This window comes from Pteropus vampyrus, unplaced genomic scaffold (genome assembly GCF_000151845.1).
Source record: "Pteropus vampyrus isolate Shadow unplaced genomic scaffold, Pvam_2.0 Scaffold191, whole genome shotgun sequence".
Taxonomy (NCBI): domain Eukaryota; kingdom Metazoa; phylum Chordata; class Mammalia; order Chiroptera; family Pteropodidae; genus Pteropus; species Pteropus vampyrus.
The window spans coordinates 1,680,647-1,697,613 of record NW_011888972.1 but is presented as its reverse complement, the minus strand read 5'-3'; the positions used below and the strand labels follow the sequence as shown (position 1 = coordinate 1,697,613).

Genomic DNA, 16,967 nt, shown 5'->3' with positions numbered 1-16,967 from the left:
GATCAGAGATGCCAAGCCACATACATAAGATCTCCCAGGTAGAAAGTTGTAGAGCTGGACATAGAACTCAGGCCTGCTAGACTAAAATTCTATATTATTAGTCCCTGTGTCATGTCTCAGCAGTGGGTGGCCTGCTCAGGAAGCAGGAAGGAGAAGGAGAGCCCAGGCAAGGGAGCTCACGCCCTGTGAGCACAGAGGCCTTGGGTAGATTGTGATGGCTCCCTCCAACATCCACGCCAGGTTTCTCAAGCCCAGGAACCATGAGTGTGGCTGGGGCAGGGCTTGCTGGGCAGAGTAATCTATATCTGAGTGCATGGGACTGTTCTGCTGGTGCTTCTTCCACACATAAATGGCACACAAAGGGCATAGAGAAAGCAAAGGGGCAGGATTAGAGAGGAGGGACTTTTACAAAAATTCTCAGTCAAAAATCACCAGAAAAGCTTTCAAAGAAAAGGACGAAGTCTTTGGCCTTGTGTCAGGAGTTACTTGGAGGATGCGAACAATCAGAGGGGCAAGAGCCTTGCTCAATCTAATGCTGGCAGGCAACAGCAGCCAGACTTCTACTCTTTGATGGGCAGCTTTTACAGTCATGATCTACCTGCCTTTCTTTCCTTCCCTGCTACCTCTTCTCTCTCAAAGAGTTGGGACATAGTATCCCACTTTACAGAGAATAAAACTGAGACTCTAAAATAGGAGATGAGAGAGCCAAAGGTGCATAGTTTGGAAGTGAGCAGGTCTGGGCTATGAACACGGGTCAATCTGGTTTCAGAGAACATGCTCTGAAATGCTCCAAAGGTGCTCTGGGTGGTGGCAGCAGAAAGATCCACTGAGCCCAGAGCGGTGTGCCTGGGGCCACTGGAGCTCAGCTCCTGCAATCCCTTGGACCACAGTGCCCCTTCCTAGGGGCATTCTGGGATGGAAGGGAGGGGGAGGACATCAGGTCCCAACTCCTGCCTCCATGCCTCTTTTGCTTAGGTCCCCTCTGCAACATCTGTGATGAGTGGGATTTCACTGGGCAGAGATAAGAGACAGGATTCCAGGCCTACTGCACTGCCTAAGCAAAGGCATGGGGGCTGGAGAGGCCATTGTGGATGCAGGGCAGGTGAAACTAGTGTGGCCAGAGCAAAACTGTTGAGAGAATGGGAGGAAGTATGGGAAGCCAGCTGCATCTCAGGCTGAAAAGGACCTCTAAGATTCTCTAGTCCAGATCCTCCCCCAGACTTGAAGTCCTTGTACAGCAGCCCTGGGCCACATGGTAAATGTCCACTCCCTTTTCTCCCTGCCACACTGCAGGATTTCCTTACAGCTCATCTAGCCTGGTACTTTCATTTGCATATGGGTAGACTGAGCCCCAGAGAGGGAAAGTGACTTACACATCGGTACACAGCCAGTTAGTAGCAACCTTGGGGCAGTCTTTCTGTGGACACTCAGTAAATATCCACTGAATTGAAACGTGGTTCTCAGCAAAAGTCCAGACAGTGTTTGGTCAGACTGAGCCCTCTCCGTTCCTGTAGCCCCTCTTCAATACTTAGAGCAGTGCCTACGGATGGCACACAGTGGGAGCTCAGTAAGTATTTGTCGAATGAATAAATTGTTGGGTCAGCAAATGCTAGGGACTTGAGGACAGCCACAAGGGCACTCAGCCCAGGGAGCCCATGAGAGCTGAAATTCAGCCCATGCTGTACCTGCCAAGCTATGTTCCATGGTGCAGGACTACAGACGCCCTTTTTGGCTAATTTGCTCTATGACACTGTATAGGCTGATGATGGTGTGGGGGACCTTGGAAGGCCAAAGCATCAGGCTCCTCAGTAGCCTGCCCTGCCTCCTCCAAACAGATCTCCCCTTGCCCATGGCCTACATACCCCACCCCACAAGGGATGCCCAAGTAGGCGGGATGTCTTTGCCCTCCTAAAGCCCATCTATCAGTTAATGCAAGAGTTGTCCCAGCCACCATGTCCCATTCTGCTGCTGACTCACACAAAGTTTCTGTTTGGCTAACCCTAACTCCTTTGCTGCATGTTCCTTGGCTCACTGGTTTGCCTCCTCATGGTGCACTGCCCTCTTTGGGAGCTCTTTCCCTATGCACCCCCCATTGTGTGTGCTTAATAGACACAGACTTCTTGGAACCTTGAACGATGAGGGGTATGCCTTTTACAGATGGGAAAACTCGGTGTAGAGAGATGAAGTAACTTGGCCAAGGTCACCGAGCAAGGACATCTTAATATGGACTTGACTGACATCAGTCTACTCTGAGGCTCGTGCTCTACCCATTGCTCCCCTGCAGGTCTCTCCTTCCGGCTGCCTGATGGCAGACCCTGCCCAACCACTCTGGTACAAGGTATCTGTGTCAAGTTGACATCAGAATATCTGGCCGTGTGCTTTAGATGACACCTGTGTGACTCAAGGCAGGAGCTCCCACCTGGCTTCTTTCTAGAGGACAGATGGACTTTAGTTCCACCCACTGACCCTACCACTTAGAGCTATGGCTGGGCTTCTGAGAGTAGCTCTCCAGTCTGTCCACTCTCCAGCCTGCTCAGGTTGTGGGTAGAGGCTGGAGAATATGCTCAGGAGCAGGGCCCTGCTTTGATGAATTCCTGTCTCCAGTCTGGGCAGGTCTAGGTAGGGGGCAGGGTAGGGGCATCTGAAAATCCCACCCCCTATGTCAGCTCTAGTTCTGCCCTAGGCTTGGTGAGGGAGATGCACATATGAGAAGAAGGTCTGCTGACACTCTTATTTCCAGAAGACTCCAGGAGCATGTGGGACTGGGCTGCCTGCCTGGGGGCCTGATCTGTTACTGACATTGCCTAGTTGAGGGGGTGAGAAGGAGGCTGTTCCACAGGAAATGGAACCCCTATACCTGGTCCAGCCAGTAAGTGGCCCATCCGTGGCAGGGGGAACCAGAGGTGCTGAAGGTAGCTCCAGTGAGTTAGGAGTCTCAACAGTTCAGACTCTTACTGGGAAGTGAAGAATGCATTACATAGCAAAGGACAAAGATGGGGAGAGAAAGGCAGTGGCAGACAGATATAGGAGCTGAGAGAACACGGAAAATGAAAGCCAAGGAACAAGCAACAATATGATGGGAGTCAAGAGGCCTAGAGTATAGGCCCAGTTCTGTCACTGACTTGCAGTGGACCCTGTGACCAGTCAGTCCTTCTTCTCAGGCCTCTAAGTCCAGTTTCTCAGGGATAAGACTGGCCTAGGTACCTCCTGAGGTCCCACCAGCACCAACCCTCTCAAATTCTGTGTCAGAGAAATTGCCCTTCCTAGGCTGGTTCTGGCAGTGGGCATTTCTGAAACTAGAGTAATGAAAAATAGCACAAACCGAACTTTGGAAATTCCAAGTGTGTCTGTGCCTGGGACATGAGTGGAGCAGACCTGCAGAATTGTTTGTCTATGACTCAAAGCCTCTTGGGAGAAAGATCACATGTTCTCAGAGGCAGGACTGCTCCCCACCACCCCAGCTGCCTACCCAGCTTGAACTCGGTGGAGTCTCAGCTTATGCCCTACCACCACCACCTCTGCTACTGTGGCCAGCACCCACTTCCTGCTGGCCCTCTTGTAAGAATCAGAGATGAAGCTAAGGCCCAGAGAGCCTTGCTAACTTGTCCAAGGATACCCAGAAGTCTTTACCACAAATAGGGGGAGGAGAAGAAAAGGAGTGGGGAGGGAAGAGAGTCCCATTTGTCCAGCCCCTTTTGGCGCCAAGCACAGTGCTTGCTCTTTCTCAAACATCTTCCTCCTTAATCTACAGAACCAGCCTTTGGGGTAGGGTTTACGGTGCCTGAAACCAGTGTTCAGAGGGGGCACCTTTGCTAGCTAAAGGTGCATAGTGAGTAGGTGGTAGAGCTAATTATCCACGATTCAAATGCCAGGTTTGTGTCACTGCCTGAGGGTCCCATTGTGGCTGCAGCAAGCTGGCTTGAGTCAGGGGCTCTGGCTGAAACCTGAATAGCTTATAAGAGTGAGCTAGACTGTAGAAGGTGGCCCAGGAAACTCTTGGGAGAAATTGTGGGGTGATCTGCTATGTGGGTTGTGCTTCTCTGTATCTATGCCCCTCCCCTTGACCCCCCCTAGGGGTGGCTTGCACTGTCCCAGCCCCAATCCTGGGTGTGCTGAGTGACCTTGCCATCGGGGCTTCCATTTTATCCAGTGAGGGAGAGTGGGAATTGCTGCCCAGCCCCCCGGAACTGCCAAATGGGCCCAGGTACAGAGCAGAGAAGATCTTACACAAACAGGATTGGTTGCAGATAAGCTTTTAGAGGCAGAAAGATAGACCCAGAGAGAGACAGAGAGAAAACTGGATTCAGAGAAAATGGAGACTTACCAGAGCCACAGAGATAGTGAGAACCCATGTGTGTGTGTGTGTGCGTGTGTGTGTGAGAGAGAGAGAGAGAGAGAGAGACAGACAGACAGACAGACAGACAGACAGACAGACAGAGACAAAGAGAGACGGAGAGAGACACACAGAATCAAAGAGATAGTGAGAAATGGAGAGACAGGCCAGGAAAGGGCCTAGAGGCAGACAGACAGAGAAAGGGAGACAGAAGCAAAGACAAGTACTGAGGGAAGCAGGGGCAGAGATATTGAGAAAAGCAGCATAAGACAGAGATGCAGAAGGGCAAAGAGAGGTGGCAGGTCAGACCTGTCCCAACTGTGTACAGGCTGGATAGCCAGGACAGCAGGCCCGACTCTTTCCTCCCTACCTTTGCCTTCCCTTCCCCAGTCATTTTTATCCTGGAAACACAGGAAAAACAATACTATTTGTTTGGCAAACTGGGATAAGCAAACTGGGACCCCCTCAGTCTTCTCCAGATGCAGTTGGCCACCCTTCCTCCTCCCCTCCTGGATTTACTTATAAACACACGTCTCTCATCCTCTGTCCTGTACCATCCTGACATGCCACCCATTTTTGGCTACGACCTGTCCATCGGCCTCAAGTTCCAATGTCCTCCTCCCAGCCAGGTAGACCTCAGGAAATCAGGCTGCCAGTCAAGATTTCAAAGGTTTCATGGCTGCTGCCTACCTAAGCCCAAGGAGAGGGCACCAGGGCTGCAAGGAAATTTCTCACTGCCTTATGAGCCCTGACTGATCAGGCTAGTCTGGGTAAGATCTAGGTCTCCCTTGCAGGCCCAAATCAGGCAAGGGCCAGTGTGAGTGTGCCTCCCTTCTAGCCATCACGCTTCCCACATTTCACCCATCATCCTTGGAGACCTTATGGTCTGCATCTTCTCTGGGTCCTTGAAGGCAAGGCAATGCCAACTCAGCCTTGCCAGCAGCCTTGCCCTCTGCCAGCTGTCTAAGGTGATGGGACGCCAAAGTTCCATGGAGCTTAAGAGATTGAACTTTCAGTCTTTAAGCTAAAGGGTGTATGTGTGTGTGTAACCTGCACCCCAGCAGTAGTACACGACCAGAGACCCATGGCCTTTCCATACACTGGTGGCGGTGGGGTGATGGATTCTGTTCTCAGAGGATCTGGAGATGATACTTCGCCTGGTGAGGTGCATCAGTTGCTTCAGATCCAGAAGCAAGAATTCTCCATCTGAGCCAGAATGTCTGCTTGGGCATTGTGGGATGAGAGGACAGGCCTGAAGCTTGTTTACTCACTGCCTGGGGGGACAGACAAACCAGGACATTCTCGGTATGGTAGGAAAAGGGACAGATGTCTCTCTTTCCCCCTAACTCATTCCCTCTGCCCTTCAGAGACTGGCGTGGTGACCCTCCCTGAGGGTGGGGCTGCTCAGGGGTGGCATGGAAGAGAGGCAGGTACCAGGAGGTATAGAGGGGACTGGCAGTGATCCATGACAGCCTCTCCCTACGTTTTTTGCCCCTCCCAGCCCAGTCAAGATGTTGGCTGGCATCCTTTCCTCAATTCGAGCTGTGACCCAGGCACCAAAGATGGCCCCATGCAGTCTGGTCACCCAGCCTAAGGAGAAACACTATTCCTATGCTCTCTACCCATTTCATAACTTGGAATACTGAGGCCAGTCAGCAGGAATGGCTGGGTTAGATCTCCTTCATCAGAGCCAGGGCCCCCAGAGGCCCCATGTGATCGAAACCTGTTCCTAAATAAGACCAAAGTCTGTTCCTACATAAGCACTGCCAGCAGCAGAGAGAACCCCCCAGTGCCATCTCAGGGCTCACTCAGACTGGGTATCTTAAGGATTGCACTTTGTATTTATAGTCTGTGTGCCCACAGGGGTGTCCAGGAGGTGCCTGCCACACAGCTAACACACTTTCTTTCAAAGAGGCAGCATAATATTGGGGGAAAAAACATTCAAGTTCGTCACCCCTGGGTTTAACCTAACTACCATCTCCTAGCTGTGTGGCATTAAGCAAGTCCTTGAACTCTGAGCCCCCACTGTCTCATCAACAGAAATGAGGGTAATCTCTAGTGCCTGCCTGCCATACCTAACCCATCAGCCCTGGGTCAAAGGGTGGTCATTCACTTGGCCACTCAAAAAAGATTGATTAAGCACCCACCATATGCCAGACACTGTTCATGAAGAAACGCCATGAACAGAGGAGACAAAGTCTCTGCCTTAGAGAAGCATCCTTTCTAGAAGCAGGGCATTTCATACACAACAAAGAGCTCATATACCATCAAGCGGTGGTGAGTGCCGTAAAGATAAAGCCAGACGAGGAAGTAGGGAGTGAAGGCAGTGGAGATCTGGCTTCATCCACCTGTTTTCCTGCCCTTTGGAGTCTATGTCCACATGGCTCCTTGCTTGTGAGGAGCCCAGCCAGCCAGGCTGAGTAGGACACTGACCTGGAAACCCAGTGGCCTGGACTATTTCTGTCCCAGGGCCCTGGCCCTGACCCAGCCCAGATTTCAGTCTTCCCAGTTTCCCCAGCCCCAATTCACCAGCTAGGCAGAAAGCTGTCTCTGTTTCCCTCTTGCCAGTTTCATTGCTGCTTCCCAGAAGTCAGCCTGGACAACCCTTTAGGCTTGCCCCCGCCCCCGTATGTGCAACCCCTTCCTGCCCCCATCTCATATTCTATGTACAATCAAGACTGCTGCCATCCTCCACCTGCAAGCTAGAAGGCGGCAACTCAGAAGCAGCTTAGGCTTTAATGAAGTGCTACTAATGCCATCTTCTATGACCTGACAGAAGAGTGAGGAATGAAATCGGTTTGGCTACACAGAGACCCTCTGGAGCTCATCCTCTCTCTGCCAGTCTGCTTGCCAGGACTCAAACATACCGTGGCATGGTAGAGGGTGTAGCGCCCGCAGGGGAGCGGAAAGGCAGTAGGAGTGTCCTCAGACAAGGGGAAGGTTGAAGTGCCCAAGCAGAGGGGTTTCTTCATGAGGTTCTGCATCCCTCTGGACCTACCCTCCATAGCTATGTTTGGGGACTAGGGGCCTAATGACATCTCTTTTTACCCCTTCTATATGTGTTTGCATCTGCGTTTATGTTTTGATGACTGGGGCTAGTATGCGTGTTTAAAATTATCAAGAATATTTTTGTTTGTAAAAGTTAATCAAGCTCATTTTAATAAATTTAGGAGATATAGGAAGTATTAGGAAGACAAAAATACATTTCCCATCACCCACTACCCAGATATAATCCTTTTCACATTTTCGTTTATGCCCTGCTGTCATTTTTCTATGCCACGCTCTAGAGCCCTGTGTAGCTTTACTAATTACCTCCCCCAGACACACACATTTTAATATACTTGACAACACGGGTAATAACAACAGCTAACGCTTATCCTATTCCAACACTCTTCCAGGCCCTGTTCTCTGCACCTCGCCTATATTCACGGGATCATTCTTCCCAACCATCTTGAAAGGTGGGTACTATTATTAATCTTGTTTTCCTTCTGGGAAAACTAGGGTAAAGGGAGATTGGCTATCCAACCTCAGGTCATATATCTAGTAAGTGGCAGAGCTGGAAAATGAATCGAGACAATCTTGACTTCCAAAATCTATGCATTTAATAATACTAGATAACCTGAATATTTTAAAAATTATAAAATATATTACATGTAAAAAGAGTATATACAATGTCTGTGCCCAATTCTAGGGAGAATAATAAAATGAGCATTTGTGGTATCACCATCCAGCTTATGAAATAGAGTATCATTGTCCATGCTCCTTTGCTCTCTGCTGCACAAGCCATCAAGCACGCGTCCCAAAGTCATTCCAAACTCGAATAATATGGCTCTTTAGACAGCAATGAGATTTCCTCCTCTTTAACCTCCCAGTTTCCCCTGAGAGCATTGCCTTCCTACAACTCATGGGAAATCACGGGAACCCAGTCCTCTGCCCCATCTGGGATAGGCCCTGGGATACATGATGGCTGGCCGGCTGGGCTTGGTGGGCGGCCCACGCAGCTGCTCGGCAGATTCTTTCTATTCTAGCACCAGGTACATGTCAGCCCTGCAGTCATGCCTTTTCTTCCACTGATGCGTATCAGCCTGTCTTCTGGCAAAATGGAAGACAGGAAGAAGGGATAATGGCAGAGTGGAATGGCAGGGCAGGAAGGGAGGAGGTATGAGTTTATTGAGTCCAACTCAGCTGTAGGGCCCAATGTGAAGGACTGTGTCGCTCACATCTGAGAGGTAGGCACTGAGCATCCTCACTTCAGTGGGCTGGGAGGCACCCATTTATCCTTTCCTTCAACACATTTGTTGGTCAGCTACTACATGCTAAGCACAATGCTGTGTTCTAGGGACACAGAAGCAGAGGAGACAAACACCACTCCTGCTCTCACAGACGGTCTACTCTAGTGGAAGGACAGACATTCAATGACTAGTACCCAAATGATTTAATTATGGTTGACACGAGTACTCTGAAAGGGAGTGTGGGCTGCTAAGGGGGTATAAAGCAGATGTCCTGACCTGGCCTTGGGGTAGGCAGAGCCCTTAAAAACTTGGCCAGCCTCATCTCCTGCAAGTGGTAAGGGTTGGGATGGCAAGGGCACACAGGGCTGCTATCTACTTAAAGTCACTTTCAGGACTCAGAATCTACTGGCTAGTGGCCTTTGGCCTGGACCCATATGAATTGGGTAGTTTTTCCCTTTTCTTCCCTCTCCTTCAGTCACTACTAGGGAGTGGGGAAGTCTTGGCCCTGCTTCCTTGCTGAGTCCAACACTGAGTGGCAGAGACTCAAAGGAGCATGTGGCACAGCCAGCAAGGCAAGAGCTGCCCCAGTCAAGTATCGCCCTGTTGAGTAGGCTTTCCCATATTCCGGCTCTCCTGGTGGCCCAGCCTATATAGTCTTGAGCCTCACCATCAGCGTCTGCCCTTCTTGGAGGTCTCTCCTTCCCATTCTGCACCCATGTAAGTGCTCAAGCCCTGGTGAGAGGATACTAGCCTTTGCTCTGTTTCAGGAGACACTGGAAAAGAGGGTCTGAAAGGCCAGGTGTCCAGGGTCAAGCCTGACTCATTTGGGGGCCCTAGGTGGCAGAATGAGACCTCTTCCTAGTCTTTGCCCATCCATCCATCCTTTGTGTAAAATGCTGAAGCAACATGGTGGTTAAGAACACAGACCCCTGTGCCAGGTGGCTGGGGTTTGAATCCTGGCTGTGTCACTTACTAGTTGTGTACCCTTGGGCAAGTTATCTAACCATCCTAGGCCTCATTGTCCCACTTACAAAATGAGGATGACGATGCTAGTACCTATGTCATCAGATGGTCACTAAGACTAAATGGATGAATGTTTGCAGAGTGCTTAGAATAACACTTTGCCCAAAGTAGAGATAAAGATGACCTCTTTGTAGCTTTGCTGTCTTGCAGGGCCTGACGTCAGAAGCAAGTGTTACTCTGAGCCCTGCCTTGGACATCCAAAAGCAAACCTATCACCCAGAGTGTGGAAGCTGGGAAGAGTTTGTTTCTTTCTTCTGTCAGAGATTCATAGAACCTGAAGCTGGGAAAACCCTTAAAAACAATCCAAGTCATCCACTGCCCCCTTTCCAATGGATAGGAAACCAAAGTCCATGGAGGAGGCAGAGAGTGAGTGACAGAAAAGCTGTGACCTTGGTCTTTTAGTCACAGCTTCAGTCTAGGTTGGTGGCTAAGCATTAAAGCTTGGATTTAAATCTGCACTTTGGCACTTGATGGTATGTGATGACTGTATGACCTCAACCAAAAACTTAACTTATGGCAGCCTCAGTTTCCCGGTCTGTAAAGTGAGAATGATAATATCTATCTCATAAGATTATTAGAATAATGCATGTAAAGTGCTCAACATGAAACTTGGCACAGAGTAACACATGTTCATTATCATTGTTATGCCAAAGGTCTTTCGCTGTACCAGGTTGCTGATGCTGGCGCCCAGGTGGCACTCACTAAGGAGGCCAGGCCAACCTAACCCCAGGGCTCACCAACCATCCCTGTGCCTGTTTGGCTGGCTTATTCTTTCCCTCTAGTCTCAGACCCTCTGTGCCTGCTGTAAAGGCAGCCTGACTGGCTTAAAATGGAAATGACCTGTCAGGGGCCTGGCTGGACTACAAGAACTTTGGCCTAACAATGAAAGAGATGCCAGGTGGCAGTGTAAAGGTATCACTCATTCTCCCTGCCTGAGGGGGAAAGTGTGGCTTTCTCTGTGTTCTTCCTTAGGCTGAGCCAGGTGGGAGACCCAGCTTCCTTGGAAATCGCTTCTGGAGTCCCTTTGAGCCGGTGTTGTTCCCCTCAGAGGCTGTCACAGAATGCCTGCTTCAGCAGTTCTTCAGCCTGGCTGCCCATCAGAGTCCTCATGTGGAGAGCTGCACCCTCAACTCTGCTTTGTTGGTAAGGACAGCGTCCTGGACACAGACGTTGTGGTGAAGATTCCCGGGTGATTCTAATGAGAGCACCCGCACCAGATGCTGTTTAAGGTGCAGCAGGTGATTCTGAGATGCTTGGACTGAAGTTCCTGGGCTCAGGAGACACCAAGGCCAGTGGGAGACAGGACAGGTAAGGGAACGGCAAAAGGGTGATGGGATTTGCTCTATGACAGGGGTGTAAAAGTCTACCCGGGTTGCTTCAGAGAGGAGGTAGCATTTGAACATGAATCATCCATGTAGTCAACATTCGGGGACTATTTATTGCGCACCCACTACGTATCTTGGACAGTTCCAGATGTTGGAGATATGGCAGTGATGCAGAGGAAGTCCACTTCCTCCTGGAGCTTCCATTCTAGTAAGGATGTCCCATGAAGAGTCCATGGGAGTTTGATATTCATGGACTCTAGGGAGATGGAGCATCATGAGCAGATGGCAGGAAAGAAGAGGGCTTATTTTAGCAGTGATATTTGATGTGGCCAGAGCTTTGGCATGAAATACAGAAGTGGTAAAAGATGAGAAAGGAGATCCAAGTAGGACCCTGATGATGAGAGCGGGTACTTGGAGGCCCTGTCCAGGAATTGGAATTAATCCTGATGACAACGAGGAGCCATGTCAAGGTTGTGAACAGAGGAGTCACTTGATCAGATTTGTGTTTAGAACAATGACTCTGGGGGCAGTGTGGAACAAGCTGGCCCACTGGCCCATCCTAGGAGGTTCTTTCTCGTGAACCTATCTCAGTCAAGATCCTAAAGTTTTGGTTTCCTCTTGAGGGGGGCTTACATGAGGCAGGGTTTGTAGGCAAGGAGCAATGAGCAAGTGGCCACATGTTGGGTGCACTCTTCCAAACCTTGTACAGATAGGAACTTATTTAATCTCCACCACACCCGCTTAGGTAGGCATGATTCTTATTCCCATTTTAGAGATGGTGAACCTAAGGCTCAAAGAACTGAATCCACTTTCCCAAGGTCACATAGCTGGTGAGTCACAGAACCAGGATTTGATCCCAGGTGGTCTACACCCATAAGCACTATGCTGTACTAAATACCTATTAACTTCAAGAACTCATGGTCTCGAAGGTATGCCATAGGGGCATCTTCAAAATTCCTGTGCTTCCAAGAAGGCAAGTGTCATTTAACCTCATTTTTGACCTTGAGGCTTGTTCCCTAGTGGGGAAAGACTCCCACTAGTGCAAGACTGGCCCTGACCTGTTGGTACTTTCAGGCTCTGACCACCCAAGTGGTCTTGTACAGCACCTTTATCCTGGCTGGCTTCTCCCCAGACCAATCTGGGGCAGTTTGGGAGAATACAAGAAAGATGTATGGTCTTTCTAAGCAGTTCCAGACACAAAGGAGGGTATTCAATAGATTGTTGGAGGTTGGATAAACAAATGAATGAACAAATGAGTGGGAGGTGCATTAAGCTGAGCACCCTCAGCAGCTCCTGAGCATAGTGGCTAAGCATGAGCCTTTGTGTCAGTAAGGCCTGCTCCAAATCTTGGCTTGACCAATTACCACCTGAGTGACTGACCTAGGCTCCTCCATCCCTCCCAGGTTTATGGGTTGAGATGAGAGAATATAAGCTAGGTCTCTGGCAGGCAGTGAGTGCTTAATAACTGATAGTTCTTATTGACTTTCTGGAAGCCACTCTGAGAAGTTAATAAATACTCTGGACAGTCACCCCAGAATAATCCACCAAGCTGCCCAATTGTTCGTGTAAGAGCAAGGGTTTAGAAAACCTTCGAAGACCGGACCTGACATTTAAGGTCTTACTCCAGGTGTCCTTACTGGAATGATGTTGGCTGCAGGGTAGTCTTTGCTCCCTTCCCTACTTAACCTTTCCAGGTTCTGCATGTTGGGAGGGGGCAGTTTGGAAGGCTTCAAGGATATTTGGGACAAGAGGAAGGGTCCCTTGCTATCTGGCTCCTCCACCCTTTACTTTTCCTTCCAAAGACCAGAAACTGGGTGGGTGAGGCTGAAGAAGCTACCAGATTTCTGCCAGCTTAGCCTGGGAGTGGAGGTGGACAACAAGAGTCAGGAGACAGCAAGAAACACCAGCTGTTGAACAGTCACTCGGTCAGGCGTGGGCTGGGGCCTCCACAGCCATCTTCTCCTTCACCTTGTACATGAGACTGCATGTATTGGAGGGGACATTAGCCCCATCTGCACATGAGAAAGTGAGATCAGAGAGGGGGAAACAAGGCTCTCAGGCCCAGAACGGGTCAAGTCATGAATGGAACTCCTGCCCGTCTCACTGCAATGCCCTTATTATTTCTTTCCTATCATCTTGCCTCAAAAGAACGCATGGCTCCCAGGCCAGCTGAGCTCAGCCTTGTCCTCCTGGTGGGCATCTGTGAGTGAAGGGCCTCAGATACCCAGGCCTGGGTGCCCACCTCTTGCCCCATTCAGGTCTCAGACGAGCTGCGTTGGGAGCAGCAGCCACCCATCCGGAGGGGGCGGTGAAGCCGCAGCTGAGTTTATAAGAGCAAAAGATGACTCCAGCTGCACAGGAAACTCAGTAACCCTGATTATGTGTTTATTCTTTCCCTTCCCTGCCTCCTACTCCCTCCCTCCCACCTCCTTCCCCTCTTTCTTCCTGCCTCCTCCCTGTGTGCCTTCCCACTTCTATCTTCTCCCAGAGTTGCCTACCGAGAGCTGCCCTCCACCCTCATCTCCCTTTTCCCAGTGCTAGCCCTAGCCTAGCCAGTTTAGTTTAGATCACTCTCGTCCACCACCTCTGAAGACAGGAGCTTCTCAAGCAGCACACAGAGGACTGAATCTCCTCCTTCTGGTAAGGCGCCACCAGCTAGAGGTGGCCTTAGAAATCAGCTTTTCCAAACCTACTCTCCCTTTTTTATAGGTGGAGAAACTGAGGCCTGGAAAGAGGATGGGATTGTTGGTAAAACAGCTGTAACAGAGCCAGAAGTAGAATCCTAGATGCCTAAAGCAAGATTCCAGGGGGCACCAGTAACATGATGTTGGGCCCAAGCGTCCTCGATAAAGTTCGGGATGGACTGGCACCCAGCCAATCCCTTCTGTTGGTCTAGAATCTTAGAGCCACAGGCTATCTGAGGCTTCAGGACCCACTAAGGTCATCTAGTCCAATCCCTTGTGATTCAGAGACAGAAACAGAGGCACAGTGCCAGGAAGGTCTTTCACTGTGAGCTATAGAGCCCTCTTGCTGGCCTGGAAACACTCCAGTGGGGATGACCAATAGGAGGAAGAGGAAGGATTCATGTTGGATGGGAAATTACTTCCTTCTAGCAGGTTTTGTGGGCTACTGGAAATGGGCGAACAAACATGGCTGAGACATCTTTTCCAGAGCCATCACAAAGAGGACAGTCCTGCCGGGGCTCCTCAATATCTTTGTCCCTGATAGCAGCATTACTTGTGTCATGTGCTTGGGATGCCTCCTTAAGGGCACAGCCTGGCGATGGAGGTGGTATGAGAAGGGGCCTTTGCTCAGCTCGAAAAAAATCTCCATTAACCCAACCTGACACGTTGGTATTAGCTTTTCCTACGCTAAATTACACAAGGATAAACTTGGGGCTGGGAGAGAAACCACACCGATTAGCATCAGCTCCAGACCCACCGCACCATGACCAGGAGCAGACGTTTGTGACGTGGTTCTTTCTTTTCTTAATTCTTCCTCGGACTCTTTATTTCCCCCACCCTCCATCTTTCTGTGGAGCGCCAGGGACACAAAATGGACTCAGCACATTCTCTGCTGAGCCAACATGAAACCTTTGCAAGCTTGAAAAGGGGGTGGTTGTGGGAGTGTGGAGCCTTCCTTCCCTAAGGCCCTAGGGTTGGGTGACTAGAAAAGAAGGGAGGAAAAGAGGAAACTATCATTCATTCAGGATTTCAGTGGAGAATGAAATTAAATTGGAACTTGAATAAAACTGACTGTATCCCACCTTGTTGCCAGAGTCCATTCCTAGCCACTGGTCACTGGGCCCTGGGGTCTCCGAGAGGCTACATGCCAAGGGCAACAGAACAAGGTGTGGTGGAGGCCTGGGAGCCACGACTGAAGTTATGCTCTCAGGATGAGGGCAGAGGATCAGCCTCATCAAGCACCACCTGTGAGCCAGAACTTTGCCAGGCATGTTGCTCTGTTTCTCTTATAGGAACCCCAAAACACCACTCTGCAGTTGGTGTGATTAGTCCATTTTGCAGATGACGAAACTGCATCTCTGATAGGTTGAACAACATGCCAAAGACCACACAGCTGAAAAGTGGTAGAGTCCAACTTCAACACAGATCTCTTGGACCCGCTTCCCCGGGATTCTACCACACCCCAAGGCATCTGACAAGTGTCTTTGGAAGGGAATTGATGAGAAACAAGAAGCAATGAAACAAGAAGCAATGTCTTTCTTTTCATGGACCGCTGATCACTTCTGGGGACCTCAGGCCTTGCCCAGCCTGAATGATATAGCCCCTCAGTCCCCAACCCATCTACTCAATTGTTGACCCATCTCAGTTCCTGGGAAACACCATCTCCCTCATGTTTGATTTGGAGCCACATAAGAGCAGACCTGAGTTTGTCCTTAACCCTTGGCCCAGGAAGAAACAAGCCTCTGATTCAGACAAAGGAGCAAATTCGAAGTGCAGACATAGCCTAATGGTTCAGATGCTAATCCGAACTCAACAAGTATTAGTGCTGAGACCTGAAACAAGTCGTTGAATTGCCCTGGCTATTCATTCCCATCATATATCATCGGGGTGATCATGGCATCCACACGACAGGATAGTTATAAGGATGACATGGGTTAATCCTTGAAAAGTACTTAAAACAGGGGCTGGCACACGGGAAGTGCCCTGTAGATGTTAGTGCTCATATTACTCAATGTCACAAGGCACTCCTGCATCACCACCACCACCACTACCAACAACAACGAAGAAAGCCCCAAGAAGTCCAGGAGTCCCAAGGAAGCCCAGGAAGTCCCAAGAGAGCTTAGAACAATTCAACTAGGACTGGGATTGCCTAGTCTCATGATTCCATATGAAGGGCGATTGCTCCGGGCAGTCTACTTTACCATTTCACTCAGAACATGGGAACTGTCACACTGAACTGCATGAAATTGCCAATGCTTGTCCATTTTTGACCCAGAAAAATGGCAATTTCATGTGGTTGAACCTAATAGCAGAGTTCATTTTGGGGTGGGTAAGGGCTGGTTCAGCCTCCACTCCTTTATTACCTCCTCAGCTGAGGGAGGACGTTGAGCATATTTGACCCATTTCCATAAAGAGTAAATAGTTTCTAGTAGGTGCTTCTCAAGTGCTTAAAAACTATACTGCCTTGAGAAGTTGCAACCTTCCTCCTGGAATCAATTTTGCACTATTAGATTCCTTGATATTTAAAGCCAAGAGGGATTTTAGGGGAAAAAAAAACACTTTATATTTAGATGTCTGAAGATGAGTGGTGAGTAATCAAGAATATTGATGGCATTGCTGGAGGTGCTGAAAGCAGGGGTCACTGGAGATGATGTCTGCAACCCTGGGACAATGCTGAGCTTGTGGAAACTGAATAGACTGCAAGGTGGCAAGGTCCCTGCCATCTGTGCTCCTTGACGGCCTGCAGATTTATGGAGGAAGCATGTGCGTATGTATGGCATGTGTCCTCCTCTTTCATCTCTACCTAGCTGCTTGTTCCAGTGGTGTCAATGGCGTGCTGTGGTCCCTCTGAATCCCAGTTTTTCCTCTATATGCTCCATGAAGTCAAGGACCACATGTGTCTTGTCATCATTGAATCCTTAGCAATTACCACATTGCTGGGCACAAAGTAAGCCCTCAGTAAATATTTTCTGAATGAATTAGTTAATAAACAAATGAAGCAAGTGGGTTCTGTCTGGCCTAGCAATCATAGTTTCCAGGAGGAAACAATGAAGTCTTATGAAAATCCTTTCCAAGAACTTCAAGTGCTTGGGGAATAAATGCCTGAGATTGTCATGGGTGTTGTCTGTGATTGTGGTCAAGGCTCCCAAAAGCAATGAAAGCCTGAGCTCTCAGAGTGATAAAAGCCGCAGAAGAAGAGGAGGCCAAGGGGGCAGAACATGGCCACTTTGGAGTCCAAAAAAAAGGTTAGTATGGGTCAATAGCTCCACTGAGGGGTGACAAAAAAGGGTTTATCTGCAGGAAGGAGGATTTGACCAGGCCTTCCATGCACTGTGGGGATGTGAGGCAGAGTGCACATCTCCTCCTCCAA

General features: G+C 49.5%; 1 long non-coding RNA gene across 3 annotated transcripts in view; it reads left to right on the top strand.

Annotated features, from left to right (window-relative positions):
* LOC111746472 overlaps positions 1–14,858 on the top strand; it is a 134,714-nt gene extending 119,856 nt beyond the window's left edge. For 2 of the 3 annotated variants that reach the window (XR_002783130.1, XR_002783129.1), the window contains 3 exons: positions 7,732–7,791; positions 9,739–9,954; positions 10,561–14,858. This is a non-coding gene — a long non-coding RNA (uncharacterized LOC111746472). Of the gene's footprint in view, positions 1–7,731; positions 7,792–9,722; positions 9,955–10,560 lie in introns of all 3 variants that reach the window. The other variant, XR_002783131.1, reaches the window with a different exon arrangement.
* Positions 14,859–16,967: the final 2,109 nt, after the last annotated feature.